At 44.4% G+C, this 20,877-nt stretch overlaps 1 pseudogene; it reads right to left on the minus strand.

Annotated features, from left to right (window-relative positions):
* Positions 1 to 441: 441 nt before the first annotated feature.
* On the minus strand, positions 442 to 20,189 carry LOC139409754 (uncharacterized; annotated as a pseudogene).
* Positions 20,190 to 20,877: the final 688 nt, after the last annotated feature.

A 20,877-nucleotide genomic window follows, 5' to 3' on the forward strand; every position in this document is an offset into this window, starting at 1 on the left:
CACCTAGCAAAATAGTTCCACTTCCTTTGATCATCTCACACAGATACACACTACCGACTGGGAGGAGACTAGCTGGTAGCAAAGCATACTAACATTTAATATCAACATATATATTTTCTTCAAAGGGAAGTCGGCATCTTATCAGCTCACTTGACCTCCTATTGCACCAATCTCACTGTGAGAAACACTCCTTTTCATGATACCTGACAACTGTGGATTATGTGGTTCTTTCGACAGGGTCCAGCTATCCACATACTTCAAAGTAAAGCTACTAAAGACGTTGTCAACCCCATAGAGCGCTGTATGTATGTATGTATATTACCTACACCAGTGTTTCCCAACTCTGCTCCTCCAGTACCACCAACAGTACACAGTTTAATTGTAGCCCCGGACAAGCACACCTGATTCAACTTGTCAACTAATCATCAAGGCCTCAATATTTGTCCAGGGATACAACAAAAATGTGTACCATTGGGTGGTACTCGAGGACCGGAGTTGGGAAACACTGACCTACCAGACTCAGTGAGGGGGAGATGTTACCTACAAAACAAGACAAGATTGAGTCTGGATGGGTCAAGCCCTGAGGCACAATCTCCTCCACCTACCAGCACAGTCAACATTATAACATTAGACATAAATAAGAGCAATAAATAGTGTTTTACAAAACAGGGATTAGACAGAAACCAAACTAGTCTAGAGACTAGTAGAGATGTAGTTTGTGTCAGTGAGTGACTATGTTCTAGAGTGGGGGCTGGATCACAACATGGTTATAACTTGGGAGAGGAGCATTAGGGCCTGGGCCAGTCTCTATGTTAGGGGACGGGAGCAGCAGACAGAGAGTTACATGCATCCTGGTCTTCTGTAGAACTACCATATCTCAGCATTACAATGAATAGGTTTGGATTGGTCACAACTCAAATTGAATCTACACCAGCTCAAACAGTGAACACCGAAACATGCAGTTCAGCGACACTAGATGCATAGACCCTCTTTCAACTAGTTTATATCTCTCCCTAAAACTTCCATTCCATCCCAGCTCTAGCCATTCCCCAGGTAGAATACATCTATGGGCTGGACATTGTAAATATAAGGTCACGGGATAACCCTACTAAAAGTATTTATGAACTTATGACATTGCGTGAAAATAGACATACTATACAGATATACAAATATTACAATCTTCTTTCCCATAGCAGTCTGTATCTGTACCAGTCTAGCCAGCTCTGTATGCCAGGCAGACCCAGGAAGAGTGACCCATGGTGGGTCTTCAGACCTCCAGACCTGGCCCCATGCGGAGACAAACGGGCATCACACACCAGCCCGTTGTAGCTTCTTTATGTTTCCTGCTCCTTGTTGTTGTGACTGTTTGTTTTTGTTGTTGTTGTTCTAAAGTGCTGTCCAGATGCTGAAGGACAAAAGGCAGTTTATACAGTCTTCCCAGCATGCTGAATGCAGGGAGGGAGAGCATGGGGTTATGGGAAATGAAGTCCAGGCAGACCCAGGGAAGGCAGTGAGACAGGGAATGGCGTTGGCACATGACTCAGAGAGGGGTCAGGGTCAGAGTTCCAATCATTCTCTCTCTCTGGCTGGGTGTTTATTCCAGTTACTCCCTGGACTGATAGAAGAGGATGTATCCAGACTCTGAGTTCTTGGAGATGTCTGACGTCAACCCATAGAACTCTTCGATGGCCTGGGCATCGATTTTCTGAGTAAACCAGAGAGTGAGACAACAAATGATGAAACATTCTGTTTGAGCCATATAAACAGGTCTGATGGCCAACAAACATCGGTAATTGACAGTTAATTAACATAAACACATTGAGCATCTCCTGGCTTCCACACAGCCTACAAGCCACTGATGCAGACCTTTGGAACATCTACATTTTAAAGTCTAATAAATCCATGTAATATAGCCAACACCTTCACAATAAATCCATTATTTATTTTAGATAGGTCTAAAGAAACATGATATGAAGAAAATGTATTTTATTTCAGAAGAATATAATAGCATACATTGTCCTTATGTTAGGTCCTGATCTGGCTATGCGGGCTACACTAGTTCATTTAGAAGACAAGATTTGCTTAGAACTTCGTGGCATTATTTTATAGTATGACGAATACAAATGAACCAAGCTGAATAAAATAGAAAGAATATTTTCTCCAAATGATTTGAGGGAGTGAGCACATGAGGCTATTCTGTGTTGAGCGGAAAACAAAGAAATGATTTGTTCTTAATTTAGAGTTATTAATGGAACATTAGTTGTTCTACAAACGTTGGGCTATATGTTTGGATTTTTAATACATTTGTAAAGCTGCATGATGCGACTCTTTTGATGATTTGAAAAAGGCATGAGCTCCGCTTTGTTTTTTTGCGCAGGCTGTACACACTTCATCAGTCTCTCATATACAATTTGACAAGCACTTGATAATGCCTAAGATTTCCTGGCGGCATCCTCTTTGTGTGGCAGTAATGCCCCCTAAAACAATCCATGCCTTTTGCAGCCAGTGGCCACTGCACCCTTGGGCTAAATATAATAATTATAATTCCCATCTCCCGGAGTGCTGCGTGCTCCGAAGCACCTCTCACTCACATGGCTCTCCATCACGTGATCGGGTCTTTCTCACAGGCTACAAGTGAAGACAGACACATCAGGGACGCAACTGCGCGTATACTTTTCCAATTCATATTGAAGATATTGGAAGATCTGTCCTCATTTACTTTTCGTCAGCCAACAAGGTGAGTTGGCCTAACGAACAGCAAAAGCACTAGCCTCTGTCAATCTACTATCCTCCATAGTACAAAAGTAGAACTATTTTATTCTGTGCGAGAAATAAATAATCCAAACATAGTCTGGGACAGTTGTGTGATGCAATAGATCCCAAATGAATATACCCACTAGCATAAAAAAAAGTTTTTATGAAATGAGGCTGACGTAACAGATGTGAACGTTTAGCTTAAAATGTTGATACTCTATTAGGCTATTTGTTCACATTATAAGCGCAGCAATGCGCACATGGCAGTAGGCTATAAGTGCGAACCTTCCATGAGAGGGAAAACACCATTATCAAAATTGACCACAAATGTGATTATGCATGTAATGCTTTTATTATAAATGTGCATTTTTATGGTGAAAATGATCTTCCCCAAACTTGAAACGCTGCTTTTGTATGCCAGTTAGGCTCTACACCCGTTGTAAACTGGATTAATGTGCTTAATTTTAATAAGTTATTTGGCCACCAACCATATCAAAACATATAGGCCTATGGGTTAGTCTACATGAGGTGCTTCCTGTGAGCTGCTTCCTGTGCTTGGCCCTCCTATGTTGAACATAATAAACGGCTCTCTATCCACCGGATGTGTACCAAACTCACTAAAAGTGGCAGTAATAAAGCCTCTCTTGAAAAAGCCAAACCTTGACCCAGAAAATATAAAAAAACTATCGGCCTATATCGAATCTTCCATTCCTCTCAAAAATTTTAGAAAAGGCTGTTGCGCAACAACTCACTGCCTTCCTGAAGACAAACAATGTATACGAAATGCTTCAGTCTGGTTTTAGACCCCATCATAGCACTGAGACGGCACTTGTGAAGGTGGTAAATGACATTTTAATGGCATCGGACCGAGGCTCTGCATCTGTCCTCGTGCTCCTAGACCTTAGTGCTGCTTTTGATACCATCGATCACCACATTCTTTTGGAGAGATTGGAAACCCAAATTGGTCTACATGGACAAGTTCTGGCCTGGTTTAGATCTTATCTGTCGGAAAGATATCAGTTTGTCTCTGTGAATGGTTTGTCCTCTGACAAATCAACTGTAAATTTCGGTGTTCCTCAAGGTTCCGTTTTAGGACCACTATTGTTTTCACTATATATTTTACCTCTTGGGGATGTTATTCGAAAACATAATGTTAACTTTCACTGCTATGCGGATGACACACAGCTGTACATTTCAATGAAACATGGTGAAGCCCCAAAATTGCCCTTGCTAGAAGAATGTGTTTCAGACATAAGGAAGTGGATGGCTGCAAACTTTCTACTTTTAAACTCGGACAAAACAGAGATGCTTGTTCTAGGTCCCAAGAAACAAAGAGATCTTCTGTTGAATCTGACAATTAATCTTAATGGTTGTACAGTCGTCTCAAATAAAACTGTGAAGGACCTCGGCGTTACTCTGGACCCTGATCTCTCTTTTGAAGAACATATCAAGACCATTTCAAGGACAGCTTTTTTTCATCTACGTAACATTGCAAAAATCAGAAACTTTCTGTCCAAAAATGATGCAGAAAAATTAATCCATGCTTTTGTCACTTCTAGGTTAGACTACTGCAATGCTCTACTTTCCGGCTACCCGGATAAAGCACTAAATAAACTTCAGTTAGTGCTAAATACGGCTGCTAGAATCCTGACTAGAACCAAAAAAATTGATCATATTACTCCAGTGCTAGCCTCTCTACACTGGCTTCCTGTCAAAGCAAGGGCTGATTTCAAGGTTTTACTGCTAAGCTACAAAGCATTGCATGGGCTTGCTCCTACCTATATCTCTGATTTGGTCCTGCCGTACATACCTACACGTACGCTACGGTCACAAGACGCAGGCCTCCTAATTGTCCCTAGAATTTCTAAGCAAACAGCTGGAGGCAGGGCTTTCTCCTATAGAGCTCCATTTTTATGGAACTGTCTGCCTACCCATGTCAGAGACGCAAACTCGGCCTCAACCTTTAAGTCTCTACTGAAGACTCATCTCTTCAGTGGGTCATATGATTGAGTGTAGTCTGGCCCAGGAGTGGGAGGGTGAACGGAAAGGCTCTGGAGCAACGAACCGCCCTTGCTGTCTCTGCCTGGCCGGTTCCCCTCTTTCCACTGGGATTCTCTGCCTCTAACCCTATTACAGGGGCTGAGTCACTGGCTTACTGGGGCTCTCTCATGCTGTCCCTGGAGGGGGTGCGTCACCTGAGTGGGTTGATTCACTGATGTGGTCATCCTGTCTGGTTTTGGCCTTTCTAGGGAGTTTTTCCTAGCCACCGTGCTTCTACACCTGCATTGCTTGCTGTTTGGGGTTTTAGGCTGGGTTTCTGTACAGCACTTTGAGATATCAGCTGATGTACGAAGGGCTATATAAAAATAAATTTGAATTTGAAATTTGATGAGGTGTGCGACAACGATACGAAAAAGTCACACAAAAAAAGGCATTGTTTCTTGTCTTACGCTGGACATCATTCACAAGTGATAGGCTAATATTGTCATTCATCAGACTATTCTTAATTTTATTTTTGTCTTCACATATACTAAATAATATGTGTGAAATTTGTTTTGATTTAGGGGAAGGAAAAAAATAAATGTTGTCTATGCACTTAAAAAGCGAATGGAGGACGCTTTTCCCGTGGTTAATTTTCATGCCAGCCAAGTAGGCTAGACTCCTGCTGTAAAGATAAGCAATGTGCTTAATATTTTTTTTTTTAAGAATAAATATAGTAGGCCTATCCTATAGAAAGCTGATGGGGTCCTCCTCTTTTAAATAGAGGCCATCGCTCTCGTTTTCTCACGCAATTGCATAGCCTATAGAAATGTTGAGCAACATGAACTCATTGATTAGATTTTCAACTACATTTACATTGATGTCAGAGTGATTAGAGGGACAATAGAGTGCTGAGGACCAGGTAGTTATCAAGTTTGGTAGGCTACTAATGACCATCAGCAGCATCAGAGCTTGGAGAAGCCTAATTACCGTGACTAAACGGTCACATGGAATTTGACTGCCTTCATGACTGCCGGTGTGGCGGTAATACAGTCACCATAACAACCCTAACTGAGACACACACCTCCACGATGTCATCATCAAACAACAGCCAGAAGCCATGACTCTTCACTATGGTGATGTAGTGTCCTCTGTTGGGTCCACTGAGGAAGAAAGAAGGGGAAGGACTGATATGAGAATAATATGGTCTATAGGTACAGTACATTTCAGTTTGGATACAATGTCTTGTGTGTGTGTGTGTGTGTGTGTGTGTGTGTGTGTGTGTGTGTGTGTGTGTGTGTCCTACCTGCCACAGTGGTCGACCACAGCGACCAGGTCGTACATGCGGTCGAGGTTGACAGAGTCTCCAGAGGTGTTGAAGAGGCGGAGCTCCAGAGGGAAGACAACACGATAGGACAGTTTGGTGTATCGGTGCAGCTGCTCCATGTACTTAAATCACTTCAGGTGCAGGGCCAGGATCATAGGCAGCTTCTTCACACGCATCCTATAAGGACACACAGAGGAGTTATACACAGACTGACACACACAGACCGACAGACACACAGCTAAACAGTGTGTACAGACCTTTTCTGGGCCTCCTGCTTGCTGCAGCATGTCTCACAGTAGTATTTGTATTCACTGCACAAGGTCTCTGTGTTACTGAAGTCCCTAGGGAACACCACACACACAGAGGGGACTGCGTCAGTCAGGCTGATACACAGAGTAGAGGATGCTCTATCTACAGCAGGGTTGGCAAGTGTACAATAGTTCTAGCTGAGAAAGGTAACAGGTACAGTGCCTTCAGAAAGTGTTCACACCACTTGACTTTTTCCACATACAGTGGGGCAAAACAGTATTCAGTCAGCCACCAATTGTGCAAGTTCTCCCACTTAAAAAGATGAGAGGCCTGTAATTTTCCTCATAGGTACACTTCAACTATGACAGAGAAAATGAGGTAAAAAAATCCAGAAAATCACATTGTAGGATTTTTAATGAATTTATTTGCAAATTATGGTGGAAAATAAGTATTTGGTCAATAACAAAAGTTTATCTCAATACTTTGTTATATACCCTTTGTTGGCAACGACAGAGGTCAAACGTTTTCTGTAAGTCTTCACAAGGTTTTCACACACTGTTGCTGGTATTTGGGCCCATTCCTCCATGCAGATCTCCTCTAGAGCAGTGATGTTTTGTTTTCTAATAATTGCTCCCACAGTTGATTTCTTTTAACCAAGCTGCTTACCTATTGCAGATTCAGTCAATTTTGTCTGTCATAGTTGAAGTGTACCTATGATGAAAGTTACAGGCCTGTCTCATCTTTTTAAGTGGGAGAACTTGCACAATTGGTGGCTGATTAAATACTTTTTTGCCCCACTGTATGTTGTGTTGCAGCCTGAATTTAAAATTGATTAAATAGAGATTTTTGTCACTGGCCTTCACACAATAGCCCATAATGTCAAAGTGAAATTATGTTTTTCACATTTTTTACAAATTAATAAAAAATGAAAAGCTGAAATGTCTTGAGTGAATAAGTATTCAACCCCTTTGTTATGGAAAGCCTAAATAAGTACAGGAGTAAAAATGTGCCTAACAAGTCACTCAATAAGTTGCATGGACTGCAATAATAGTGTTTAACATGATTTTTTAATGACTACCTCATCTCTGTACCCCACACATTCAGATCATTGTAAGGTCCCTCAATGGAGCAGTGAATTTCAAACACAGACTCAACCACAAAGACCAGGGAGGTTGTCCAATGCCTCACAAAGAAGGGCAAATATTGGTAGATAAGTCAAAATAAATAAAAGCAGAAATTGAATATCCCTTTCAGTATGGTGAAGTTATTACACGTTCGATGGTGTATCAATATAACCAGTCAGTACAACGATACAGGCGTCCTTCCTAACTCAGTTGCCAGAGAGGACGGAAACCGCTCAGGGATTTCACCATGAGGCCAATAGTGACTTTAAAACAGTTAAAGAGTTTAACAGCTGTGATTGGAGAAAACTGAGGATGGGTCAACAACATTGTTTGTTACTTCTAGGTTTGACTACTGCAATGCTCTACTTTCCGGCTACCCGGATAAAGCACTAAATAAACTTCAGTTAGTGCTAAATACGGCTGCTAGAATCCTGACTAGAACCAAAAAATGTGATCATATTACTCCAGTGCTAGCCTCCATACACTGGCTTCCTGTTAAGGCAAGGGCTGATTTCAAGGTTTTACTGCTAAGCTTACAAAGCATTGCATGGGCTTGCTCCTACCTATATCTCTCTGATTTGGTCCTGCCGTACATACCTACACAAGACGCAGGCCTCCTAATTGTCCCTAGAATTTCTAAGCAAACAGCTGGAGGCAGGGCTTTCTCCTATAGAGCTCCATTTTTATGAAATGGTCTGCCTACCCATGTGAGAGACGCAGACTCGGTCTCAACCTTTAAGTCTTTACTGAAGACTCATCTCTTCAGTGGGTCATATGATTGAGTGTAGTCTGGCCCAGGAGAGTGAAGGTGAACGGAAAGGCTCTGGAGCAACGAACCGCCCTTGTTGTCTCTGCCTGGCCGGTTCCCTTCTTTCCACTGGGATTCTCTGCCTCTAACCCTATTACAGGGTCTGAGTCACTGGCTCTGCTCTTTCATGCCGTCCCTAGGAGGGGTGCGTCACTTGAGTCGGTTGAGTCACTGATGTGATCTTCCTGTCTGGGTTGGCGCCCCCCCTTGGGTTGTGTCGTGGCGGAGATCTTTGTGGGCTATACTCGGCCTTGTCTCAGGATGGTAAGTTTGTGGTTGAAGAAATCCCTCTAGTGGTATGGGGGCTGTGCTTTGGCAAAGTGGGTGGGGTTATATCCTTCCTGTTTGGCCCTGTCTGGGGGTATCATCGGATGGGGCCACAGTGTCTCCTGACCCCTCCTGTCTCAGCCTCCAGTATTTATGCTGCAGTAGTTTATGTGTCGGGGGGGCTAGGGTCAGTTTGTTATATCTGGAGTACTTCTCCTGTCTTATCCGGTGTCCTGTGTGAACTTAAGTATGCCCTCTCTAATTCTCTCTTTCTCTCTCGGAAGACCTAAGCCCTAGGACCATGCCTCAGGACTACCTGGCATGATGACTTTATGAACATTTGAACATCTTGGCCATGTTCTGTTATAATCTCCACCCGGCACAGCCAGAAGAGGACTATCCACCCCTCATAGCCTGGTTCCTCTATAGGTTTCTTCCTAGGTTTTGGCCTTTCTAGGGAGTTTTTCCTGGCCACCGTGCTTCTACACCTGCATTGCTTGCTGTTTGGGGTTTTAGGCTGGGTTTCTGTACAGCACTTTGAGATATCAGCTGATGTACGAAGGGCTATATAAATACATTTGATTTGATTTGATTGTAGTTACTCCATAATACTAACCTAAATGACAGCGTGAAAAGAAGGAAGCCTGTACAGAATACAAATACTCCAAAACACGCATCCTGTTTGCAACACGGCACTAAAGTAATACTGCTAAAAATGTGGCAAAGCAATTCACTTTTTGTCCTGAATACAAAGTGTTATGTTTGGCGAATCAAATACAACACAAAACTGAGGACCACTCTCCATATTTTCAAGCAAAGTGTTGGCTGCATCATGTTATGGGTATGCTTGTAATCGTTACAGACAGGCGAGTTTTTCAGGATAAAAATCAACTGAAATAGCTAAGCACAGGCAAAATCCTTGAGAAAAACCTGGTTCAATCTGCTCACTGGGAGATGAATTGACCTTTCAGCAGAACAATAACCTAAAACACAAATCTAGACTGCACTTGCTTACCAAGAAGCCAGTGAACGTTCCTGAGTGGCCGAGTTACAGTTTTGACTGAAATTTGCTTGAAAATCTATGGCAAGACATGAAAAATGATTGTATAGCAATGATCAACACAACCAATTTCACAGAGCTTGAAGAATTCTGAAAATAATAATGGGCAAATATTATACAATCCAGGTGTACAAAGCTCTTAGAGACTTACCCAGAAAGACTCACAGCTGTAATCACAGCCAACGTTGATTCTAACATGTATTGACACACACAGGGGGTTGAATACTTATGTAATCAAGATACACGGAGTGGACAAAACATTAGGAACACCTTCCTAATATTGAGTTGCACCCCCTTTTGTCCTCAGAACAGCCTCAATTCGTCGGGGCATGGACTACCAGGTGTTGAAAGCGTTTCACAGGGATGCTGGCCCATGTCGACTCCAATGCTTCTCACAGTTGTGTCAAGTTGGCTGGATGTCCCTTGGGTGGTGGACCATTCTTGATACACACGGGAAACTGTTGAGCGTAAAATACTAAGCGGCAATGCCGTTCTTGACAAACTCAAACCGGTGCGCCTGGGACCTACTACCATACCCCGTTCAAAGGCACTCAAATATTTTTCCATTCACCCTCTGACAGATACACTATCCATGTCTTCTTCTTCTTCTTATTATTCTGTGGATTTTTATCACAGTTGGCAACCAACTTTAAGATGCATTATTGCCAACAACTGAACTGGAGTGTGGACCAGAGACAGTGAAGGTCTAAATCCTACCCAATATTCTTGTGTCCCTAAGGAAACTAAATAGATAATTAAATACTACATCCCCTGAAGATTTCCCCAGCAGTTCACTTAATCTTGGTTCTTCAACCCCATTACTCCTCAAATCGAATAACAATCGCTTCTTTTACCTCCCATATTTCTGCCACTGAAATAGAGCGTGTTCCACTGTCTCCATCTCCTCCTGACAATGATCACACCTCCCAGTCGGATGTTTCCCCACCACTTTCAATGTACTATTGAGCCTTGTGTGTCCCAGTCTCAGCCTTGTGACTACACTTTCCTCCCTTCTCTCTCAGCCTGATGACCTCCCTGCCCCCACCTTTTCCTGAATCGTATACAGGTGTCTTCCTTTTGCCAGCAGCATACCACCCTGCATCCCACTGCTGGCTTGCTTCTGAAGCTAAGCAGGGTTAGTCCTGGATGGGAGATCAACTGCTGCTGGAAGTGGTGTTAGGGGGCCAGTAGGAAGCACCCTTTCCTCTGGTCTAAAAAATAAATATCCCAATGCCCCAGGGCAGTGATTGGGGACATTGCCCTGTTTAGGGTGCCATCTTTCGGATGGGATGTTAAACGGGTGTCCTGACTTTATGTGGTCACTAAAGATCCCATGGCACTGGGTGATAACCCTGGTGTCCTGGCTAAATTCCCAATCTGGCCCTCATACGGTCACCTAACCATCCCCAGCTTACAATTGGCTTATTCATCCCCCCCTCCTCTTCCCTGTAACTATTACCCAGGTCGTTGCTGTAAATGAGAATGTGTTCTCAGCTAAATTACCTGGTAAAATAAGGTTTACCAAAAAAAATCCCTTCCTTTCCCACAACTCTTGCCATTTGTTTTTAACCACTATTTTCATCAACCCCTTGGCTTCTGCTTTACTAATTGACATTTCCAACATTAGGGTGTTCAAGAGCCTGCTTGGCAATAACATCCACCTCCTCATTCCCCTCTACTCCCACATGAGCTGGTACCCAGAAGAGCACCACAAATACACCCCATCTGTCTCACCCTATACAAGCACAGCAAAACCTCATACAATACATCCTGTCTACCATGATATACAAAATAATTTGAGCTCATCAGTGCTGCACAGGAGTCAAGAGCAGATGACTACCCTGTCTGGTCTCACCTCCTCCACCCACTCTACAGCCAGGAGTATGGCCATCAACTCCATTGTGTAAACAGATACATGATCTGTTGCTCTTTTTGTCACTGCCACCTTAAAGTCAGGAACACTAAAAGCTGTCCTCCCTGTTTAATGTCCCTTAGACACATCTGTGAATATATTCAAGAAAGCATAGTACAGTGTTCCTAAAATGTTCACTTACAACTGAATCTACTCCTTCCTCAACATCTTTTACCCTCTCAAGCAACCCTAGATCTATCACTGGCTGAGGGAGACACCAAGGTGGGATAGCAGGAAGAACCACAGAGGGGCTAAACTCCCTCCCAAACAGCCCCATCTCTATCGCCATGCCATTGCCGATCCACCCAAAACTTGTATTCAGATTTAGTTCATGTTCCCAGCACTCTAGTAGTACCTTTTTAGTAGGATGTGTAACCATGTGTCCTTTTAGATTTACCCAATATGTCATGGTCAGCTGAAGTCGCATCTCTCCCAACTCTACGTGCATTCCTGCCACCCGGGAGGCTGTGAGGGCCCACAACATATTCTTAGGACTTGGACAATCCACGTCTCAATTGTCTCAAGGCTTAAAAATTATTCTTTAACCTGTCTCCTCCCCTTCATCTACACTGATTGCAGTGGATTTAACAGGTGACATTAATAAGAGATCATTGCTTTAACCTGGTCATTCTGTCATGGACTAATCAGGTGTTCCTAATATTTTGTATACTCCCAGTGTGTATTAGTGTTACATTTTTTATATATATTTTTACAAATGTTTGAATTTTTCTTCCATTGACATTTGAGTATTTTGTGAGATCGTTTCCAAAAAATGACAATTAAATTAATTTTTACCTCACCTTGTAACACAACAAACGGGTTGTGAATACTTTCCTAAGGCACTGTAAATATTACCTGTTATTGATGTATTCTGCTCTACATCCACAGAAAGATCCAGAAGGTCCTCATCTTTGCTGCTGACCTGCCACATACACAGAGACAGGGAGAGACAGACAGAGAGATGAGATGAATTGATGCTGCCCTGCTCCGAGACCAGCTCACACGCTGGTACACGAGATGAGAGAGCAGGTCTCTTTGATGTGTTGTGATAGGGTTGTAAGGATGTATCAGTGAGAAGCTGAGTGCCTGTAGCGTGATGAAGACGACTGTTAGGGGCCAATCTCTGCCTTCCTCCCTCCTGTCTTCTGCTCTGAGAGTGGCATAATGGGAGCCCGGTGACACAGCGTGGAGGATCTCTGTCAGAGCTCAGCTCACAATCTCCTCATCTCCTCCTTCATTACAGACAGAGCTAATCCCTCTGTGGGACGCAGGGAGTGAGGACAGAGAAAACACTCACAGGGACTCACAGGAACAGATGGATTGGTAGGGTACTGACAAAGCATTACCAACACTGCTGAGGAAGGGTCTTGGGGGTTGAGTAAAAAAGCAAGACACACATTTTTGTGGACTGTAAGGAAAGTGAATCAATAAAGTATTCTTACATACGTGTTTATGTCTCACATGACTTGGTGGAATTAGGACCACTATCAGAGAACATAAAACCCACTACCACAGAAACAACTGCCCGGATGGACTCACTGTCTCACAGTTGAGGCAGCGCGTCTCATTGGTCAACGTGCCCTGGAAGATGGCATGCACCCAGGTGGGCTCCGTGGTCTTGTTCTCGAGCTCGGTCTCCGTGGTGATGGCCGTTCCGTTTTTCTTGAGGCGTCCGTTCTGCTTCTCCTGCTTCTTCTCCTCCAGCTGGATGTCTGCCACCGTGTTCAGCTTCTTCTCCTCCAGCAGGATGTCTGCCATTGTGTTCAGCTTCTTCTCCTCCAGCAGGATGTCTGCCACCGTGTTCAGCTTCTTCTCCTCCAGCAGGATGTCTGCCACCGTGTTCAGCTTCTTCTCCTCCAGCAAGATGTCTGCCACTGTGTTCAGCTTCTTCTCCTCCAGCAGGATGTCTGCCACTGTGTTCAGCTTCTTCTCCTCCAGCAGGATGTCTGCCACCGTGTTCAGCTTCTTCTCCTCCAGCAGGATGTCTGCCACCGTGTTCAGCTTCTTCTCCTCCAGCAGGATGTCTGCCACCGTGTTCAGCTTCTTCTCCTCCAGCAGGATGTCTGCCACCGTGTTCAGCTTCTTCTCCTCCAGCAGGATGTCTGCCACCGTGTTCAGCTTCTTCTCCTCCAGCAGGATGTCTGCCACTGTGTTCAGCTTCTTCTCCTCCAGCAGGATGTCTGCCACTGTGTTCAGCTTCTTCTCTTCCAGCAGGATGTCTGCCACCGTGTTCAGCTTCTTCTCCTCCAGCAGGATGTCTGCCACTGTGTTCAGCAGGTAGTTGAGGAACTCATGGGCGTCCTGCTGCATGTGGTTATCAAACAGGTCTGTAGGGGGAGACACAGGACAGGGGCTGTTAGGGCAACACTTGGAGGGTCTGTGTGAAGAGGTGGTCAGTCAATCGACAGTCGTGTTCAAGGTGAATCAGGGCACATTGATGCACATGGACACACATAAATCAGATACGTGTGTGAAAAGTGAAAGTGGAGAGAGAGAATGTGAAAGAGAGAAGGCAGCTGACCAGTCCCTAGTCCACACAGAGATGTTCATTGTTCATTCATAGAGAGTGCTTCCTGGAGTCAGACTACTGAGAACAATCTGCCTCTATTCCAGTTCCATGCTCTGAATGACCTTACCGCCACCACAACATGCACCTGCCCTTCACCCGACAGTGACAACCACCTGACAAAAACACTTCTACTGCCCCTCTAGCCCTATCCCTACCCTCAGATCAAAACATGCCTATCTGAGCTGAAAACTTGATTCAAGGCAACTGGTCTCAGCAGTCTTGACTTACTACCAACACCAATCATATGGCAGGTTTAAGCTATATAACATGTTAGCTATGATGGTATACCACCATAGTCCCCTCTCCCAGTCAGTCCAGGGCAGACAGTGATTGTATTTAGGTTTGGTGTAGTCTGTCTCACCATTCTCCTTGCGCAGGCGTGAGATGAACTTCTTGGGCGGGATGACTCCCACCTTTTTCTTCTGGGTGGCCATGCTGTGGAAGAGGTCTGCCAGACACGTGAGCAGATTCTGGCCTTGTAGGCCAGCACGTTCTCCCGGAAGGGCCGGCAGAAGTACAGGGCCTGAAGCACCGAGTTACAGTAACAAGTGTTCCCAAACTGAGGGTCCACCCAGAAAGAGAGAGGGATGAGATTCTTATGAGTGTGTTTGAGGAACGGTAAACTTAAGATTGTAAACATGTAGGAAAGATGCAAGCAGCATGACCGTAACCTCCAACAATGACTGTGTCTACACAAGGAGAGATGCTTTGTGTTCTTACTAGGGATGCACAATTCCAGGAACTTTCAACAAATTCCATGGTTTTCCAGAAATCCTGGTTTGAGGATTCCGGATTTCCTGCTTATTCCCTTCCGATTCCGGGAACCCTCCAACCGGGATTTCAGGAAAAACAGGGAAGTTATTGAAAGTTCCAGGAATTTTGCAAACCTAGTTCTTAGACCTCCAAATTATATAAGAGCCAGATAGATTAATGAATATAAAGCAGCCACACTCTGCTTTGAGTATCAACATTCTCCATCTGAAGGGTTGGCAAACAAACTAGTTGGTAACAGAAGCTCCTCAAAGATGATTTTTTTTTGCTAACTGAAATAAAATAGCAGTGAAACAGACAAAACAACCAGCTTGTAATACAAAGCGCCAACACTAATCACCTGTCCAATGGGAAACATAACTCAGTAGTGACCTAGTGGACAGCTTGTTCTAAAAAGGACACCAGTGTATATAATGATCATCCAGAAGGTGACCAAGTGAATGACACTTACGTTGACCAATCCAAAGTAGTGTTTGTTGATTGGGAACTGCTCCGGACCAATGTCTTTCTCTAGAGCAGAGGCATTGGTGCCCTAAGGGAGACCAGAGAGAGAACACAAGCTCTAACGTGCACTGTCAAACATCCTTATTATGCATGAAATAGGCTACACATCATCATCTGGAGTGTCCCACTCACACGTGTCTGTTCCATCTCCTGGAAGTCATCTTGGCAACTATATAGCAGGGAACTGACAAACCAAAACCTCTTTATAGAGAGGTCACATGCTGCACATGTCTATGTTTCACATAATAGTCTAACCTTCGCTTCAGATAAATGCCTAGATTATTTCTGACATTGACTGGCAGTCGACTCCAGCCTTTTATGGCTTTCATAAAGCTTGCAGTTTCCCGTCACAAACACAAACCTTGCTTATTCATACTACTGGAAGTCAGGAATCCTTTGGTTTCATCGTCTGAGAAACTTAGTACCAACCTCTTAACTTGGGGGGGGGGGGGGGGGGGGGGGGGGTAAGTAGACCTATTACAATGTAAAGATTCAAGAGCATTTAACATTCTCAGAGTGGAGAGACAGGCCACTTATCTCCTGACAGAGCCCATTGACTAACCAGAGCTCAGAGAGGTTCCAGATGAAGCCGTGGCTTTGTTGAGAGACTTCTGCTAAAGTTGCTTTAGTCTTTAAATCACTGTCATTCTCTCTCAGTCAAAGCAGAACAGAATACTTTGCTTTGTTGTCTCTGATATTAGTTTTGACTGAGTTCTCAAGCTTCACTTTCTCATACACGTTTGCGCACACACACACACACACACACACACACACACACACACACACACACACACACACACACAGCTGAGCCTGTGCTCATATCCCCAAAGATGCATTAAGTGTTAAATAATACTCTTCAACCAAAGCATACAAACATTAGTACAAAGGAGAAAAACAACAAAGACCAGATGATAACAATATAGGTCCCTTCATCACTAATCAAATGCTCTGTATCACAATAACACTCCTGACCTTTAAAACTTGACACTTTCCTCAAGTTTTTAATCTTTGCCAGATTCAATAAACACATTCCATTTTGTGGTGGTGATGTTAGTAAAAAAAGTTAACACTTTACATTATTTTCCTTGTTAATGTGTATTCATGCAGTGTAACAACTAGGAGTATTATAATTACTTGTTACATTGTACTTAGGCCTAATTACACAGTTATAAGGGCACACGAATGTAAAGTGTGATATAGGGACCTTCTAGATCACGTGTCAAACTCATTCCAAGGGAGGGCAAATTGTCTGGGGTTTTTGCTCCACCCTTGTACTTGATTGACGATTCATTCAAGATAGAGCTACATTTCCGAAATGTTGGACCCTTCCGAACCCTTTGCACCCCCGTCAAGCAAGGACCGGTGGATTGATTCCTACAGCCGATCAGCTCGAGCCCCCAGGAGCAATTCGACCATGACCCTCTCTCATCGTCATTACACAAGGTTCCCAACAGCGACTGCAGCAGGCAATATAGCGCTTTGCCTCCTTACCATATTACAAATGGAGGCGATATTTCTGACAGTTATTTAGTTTACAGGTTCCCCCTCACCGTCATAATTATAAAATAAAAATGTTTCAATGCAGGACGATACTGAGAAAATATTAAGTTCATTCGCAGCCGCAGCTAGAGGCCAGGCTTCAACCCCACTCCCCAGGCGTAAAAAACAGACTACTTCGTATAATTGATCTAAAATAACAGATGAGTGAGTAGTAAACACACGAAGTTGCGTCAGGTTGATAACAACGGATTACAAACACTGGGCTGTAATAAGAACGATTACAATAAGCAGCTACGTAACGCAATGTACAACCCGCCCATCACAAATAAACTACTACCGCATTGCAGGCGATTGGAGCCCTCTGCTGTTTGATTGGCATAACAGACAGACTAATCGGATTGGGTTTTGCATGAAGCAATGGATTTTGGGAGTTGTAGTGGACAGTTGGCACTAGTGGACAGTCGAGAACTAGTGGACAGGCACTGCTTCATCATTTAGTTAGTTGGTGCTTACTGTGAGGCAGGCTGTTGGAGACTCCTATGGTGGGTACACCCACAGCTCATCCCTTGGCAGTAGTACTGCATATTACTGACCTCACCCCAGAGTCTCTCAGAGGGTTCACAGTCAGCCCACTAACACCCTTTCAGATCACAGCAAAATCACAGTCTACCTGAACAGAGCAATACTCAATCACGAGACAACAAAGCCCAAGGAACTGTACAATATTAAGAAATGCTATAGATGGAAGGAAAGTAGTGTAAAAACCTACCCCCCCAAAAAATTAGGCAACAACAAATTCAATCCCTTTTACACAGCTTCCTGGACAAAACATTTCACTGTAATAGTGAAGGTGTAAACTTAGCAGTAGAAAGCCTAAACAGTATATTTGACCTTTCAGCATCCCTATCAAATCTAAACATGTCATGCAGACAACCTAAGAAAATGAACAACAATGACAAATGGTTTGATGAAGAATGCAAAAACCTAAGAAAGAAATTGAGAAACCTCTCCAAACAAAAACATAGAGACCCAGAAAACCTGAGTCTACACCTTCACTTACTAAAACAATACAGAAATACACTACGTAAAAAGAAGGGACAGCACGTCAGAAATCAGCTCGATGTAATTGAAGAATACATACAGTGGCTTGTGAAAGTATTACCCCCTTGTCATTTTTCCTATTTAGTTGCCTTACAACCTGGCATTAAAATATATTCTTTTTGGGGGGGTTGTAATCATTTGATTTACACAACATGCCTACCACTTTGAAGATGCAAAACATTTTTTATTGTGAAACAAACGAGAAATAAGACAAAAAAACTAAACTTGAGCGTGCATAACTATTCATCCCCCCAACGTCAATACTTTGTAGAGCCACCTTTGGCAGCAATTACAGCTACAAATCTTGGGATATGTCTCTATAAGCTTGGTACATCTAGCCACTGGGATTTTTCCCCATTCTTCAAGACAAAACTGCTCCAGCTCCTTCAAGTTGAATGGGTTCCGCTGGTGTACAGTAATATTTAAGTCATACCACAGATTCTCAATTGGATTGAGGTCTGGGCTTTGACTAGGCCATTCCAAGACATTTCAATGTTTCCCCTTATACCACTCGAGTGATGCTTTAGCAGTATGCTTAGCGTCATTGTCCTGCTGGAAGGTGAACCTCCGTCCCAGTCTCAAATCTCTGGAAGACTGAAACAGCTTTCCGTCAAGAATTGCCTTGTATTTAGAGCCATCCACCATTCCTTCAATTCTGCCCAGTTTACCAGTCCCTGCCGATGGAAAAACATCCCCACAGCATGATGCTGCCACCACCATGCTTCACTGTGGGGACGGAATTCTTGGGGTGATGAGAGGTGTTGGGTTTGGGCCAGACATAGCGTTTTCATTGATGACCAAAAAGCTCAATTTTTGTCTCATCTGACCAGAGTACCTTCTTCCATATGTTTGGGGAGTCTCCCACATGCCTTTTGGCAAACATCAAACGTGTTTGCTTATTTTTTTCTTTAAACAATGGCTTTGTTCTGGTTACTCTTCCGTAAAGCCCAGCTCTGTGGAGTGTACGGCTTAAAGTGGTCCTATGGACAAATACTCCAACCTCTGCTGTGGGGCTTTGCAGCTCCTTCAGGCTTATCTTTGGTCTCTTTGTTGCCTCTCCAGTTAATGCCCTCCTTGCCTGCTCCATGAGTTTTGGTGGGCGGCCCTCTCTTGGCAGGTTTGTTGTGGTGCCATATTCTTTCCATTTTTTAATAATCGATTTAATGGTGCTCCATGGGATGTTCAAAGTTTCAAATATTTTTTTTACTTTAATACCGGTTAGCAAATGACAGCACATAACACATAACAGTACCAAAAACACGGTCTAAAACAAAAGTGCAACGCCTGACAATAATCCACAAAACAAATAACAATCCCTCATAAATACAACATGGGGAACAGAGGGTTAGAGGGAACAGAGGGTTAAATGCCGCCCGAACAAGGAGAGGGACCGACTTCGGCGGAAGTCGTGACAGTACCTCCCCTTGATGCGCGCCTCCAGACCTCGGGGACGACCCGGAGGATGAGGCGCAGGGCGATCCGGGTGGAGACGGTGGAAATCCTGCAGCAACGAAGGGTCCAGGACGTCCTCCACCGGCACCCAGCATCTCTCCTCTGGACCTTACCCCTCCCACTCCATGAGGTACTGAAGGCCCCTCGCCAGACGCCTCAAGTCCAGGATGGCTCGAACAGCATACCCCGGAGGAACTTCCTGCACCTCAGACTGCTGGAGCGGACCAGCCACCACTGGCCTGAGATGAGACACATGGAACGAGGGATTAATACAGTAATCTGGGGGAAGATGTAACCTGTAGCATACCTCATTCAGTCTCCTCAGGACTTTGAATGGCCCCACAAACCGCGGACCCAGCTTCCGGCAGGGCAGGCGGAGGGGCAGGTTTCGGGTCGAGAGCCAGACCCTGTCCCCAGGTGCGAACACCGGGGCTTCACTGTGGTGACGGTCGGCGCTCGCTTTTTGCCGCCTCACGGCCGGATGTTGGTGCACATGGGCTGCGTCCCAGGTCTCCTCCGAGCACTTGAACCATTTGTCCACCGCAGGAGCCTCAATCTGGCTCTGATGCCGAGGTGCCAGAACCGGCTGATACCCCAGAACGCACTGGAAAGGAGAGAGGTTAGTGGAGGAGTGGCGGAATGAGTTTTGCGCCATCTCCGCCCAGGGGATGAATGTCGCCCACTCCCCCGGCCGGTCCTGGCAATATGACCGCAGAAACCTACCCACATCCTGATTTACTTTCTCCACCTGCCCGTTACTCTCGGGGTGAAAACCTGAAGTAAGACTGACAGAGACCCCCAGACGTTCCATGAGCACTCTCCAGACCCTGGACCTGAACTGGGGACCCCGATTAGAGACTATGTCCTCAGGCACCCCATAGTGCCACTGAATGAATTTAAAATATTGATAGAGGAGTGTAAATGCTTTTTTTAGGCTGAATCATGTTGTATTGTATGTTTTAATTCTGTAATGTATTGATTTTTGCTGCCATGGCCAGGTCTCCCTTGAAAAAGAGACACAGGGTCTCAGCTGGCTTTTTTAATAGGTAGGGTGTCTGAGTTTAAGTATTTAGGTAGGTGAGATGAGAGGCTTACATGGAAGAGACATGTTGAGTATATTGAAATGAAGTGTAGGAAGGTGCTGAACCTCATGAGGGCGGTGGCAGGATATGATTGGGGGTCGGATAGACAAACACTGTTTGGCCATTTTAGGATTATGGGTCGGTATATGGTATATGGGTATATGGATCGACAGCCAAAATGGTACTACAGCGTCTGGACAGGATACAGTCAAGGGCCCTGAGCTTGTGTGTGGGTGCCTTCAGGACGGCACCTGTTGAGGCATTGCAGGTGTATAGTGTGGCTTTTTCTGAAACCAAGTGTAGATGTGGATATGATTGAGGGTAGGAGAGAATGGGGTGAGGACTTGAGACGGTGTGCGGAGAGATTTTAAGGATATATACAGATGGTTCAAAGGATCCAGTCAGCGGTAGGGTGGG

This window comes from Oncorhynchus clarkii, chromosome 5, assembly GCF_045791955.1.
Source record: "Oncorhynchus clarkii lewisi isolate Uvic-CL-2024 chromosome 5, UVic_Ocla_1.0, whole genome shotgun sequence".
In the NCBI taxonomy this organism is placed as follows: Eukaryota; Metazoa; Chordata; class Actinopteri; order Salmoniformes; family Salmonidae; genus Oncorhynchus; species Oncorhynchus clarkii.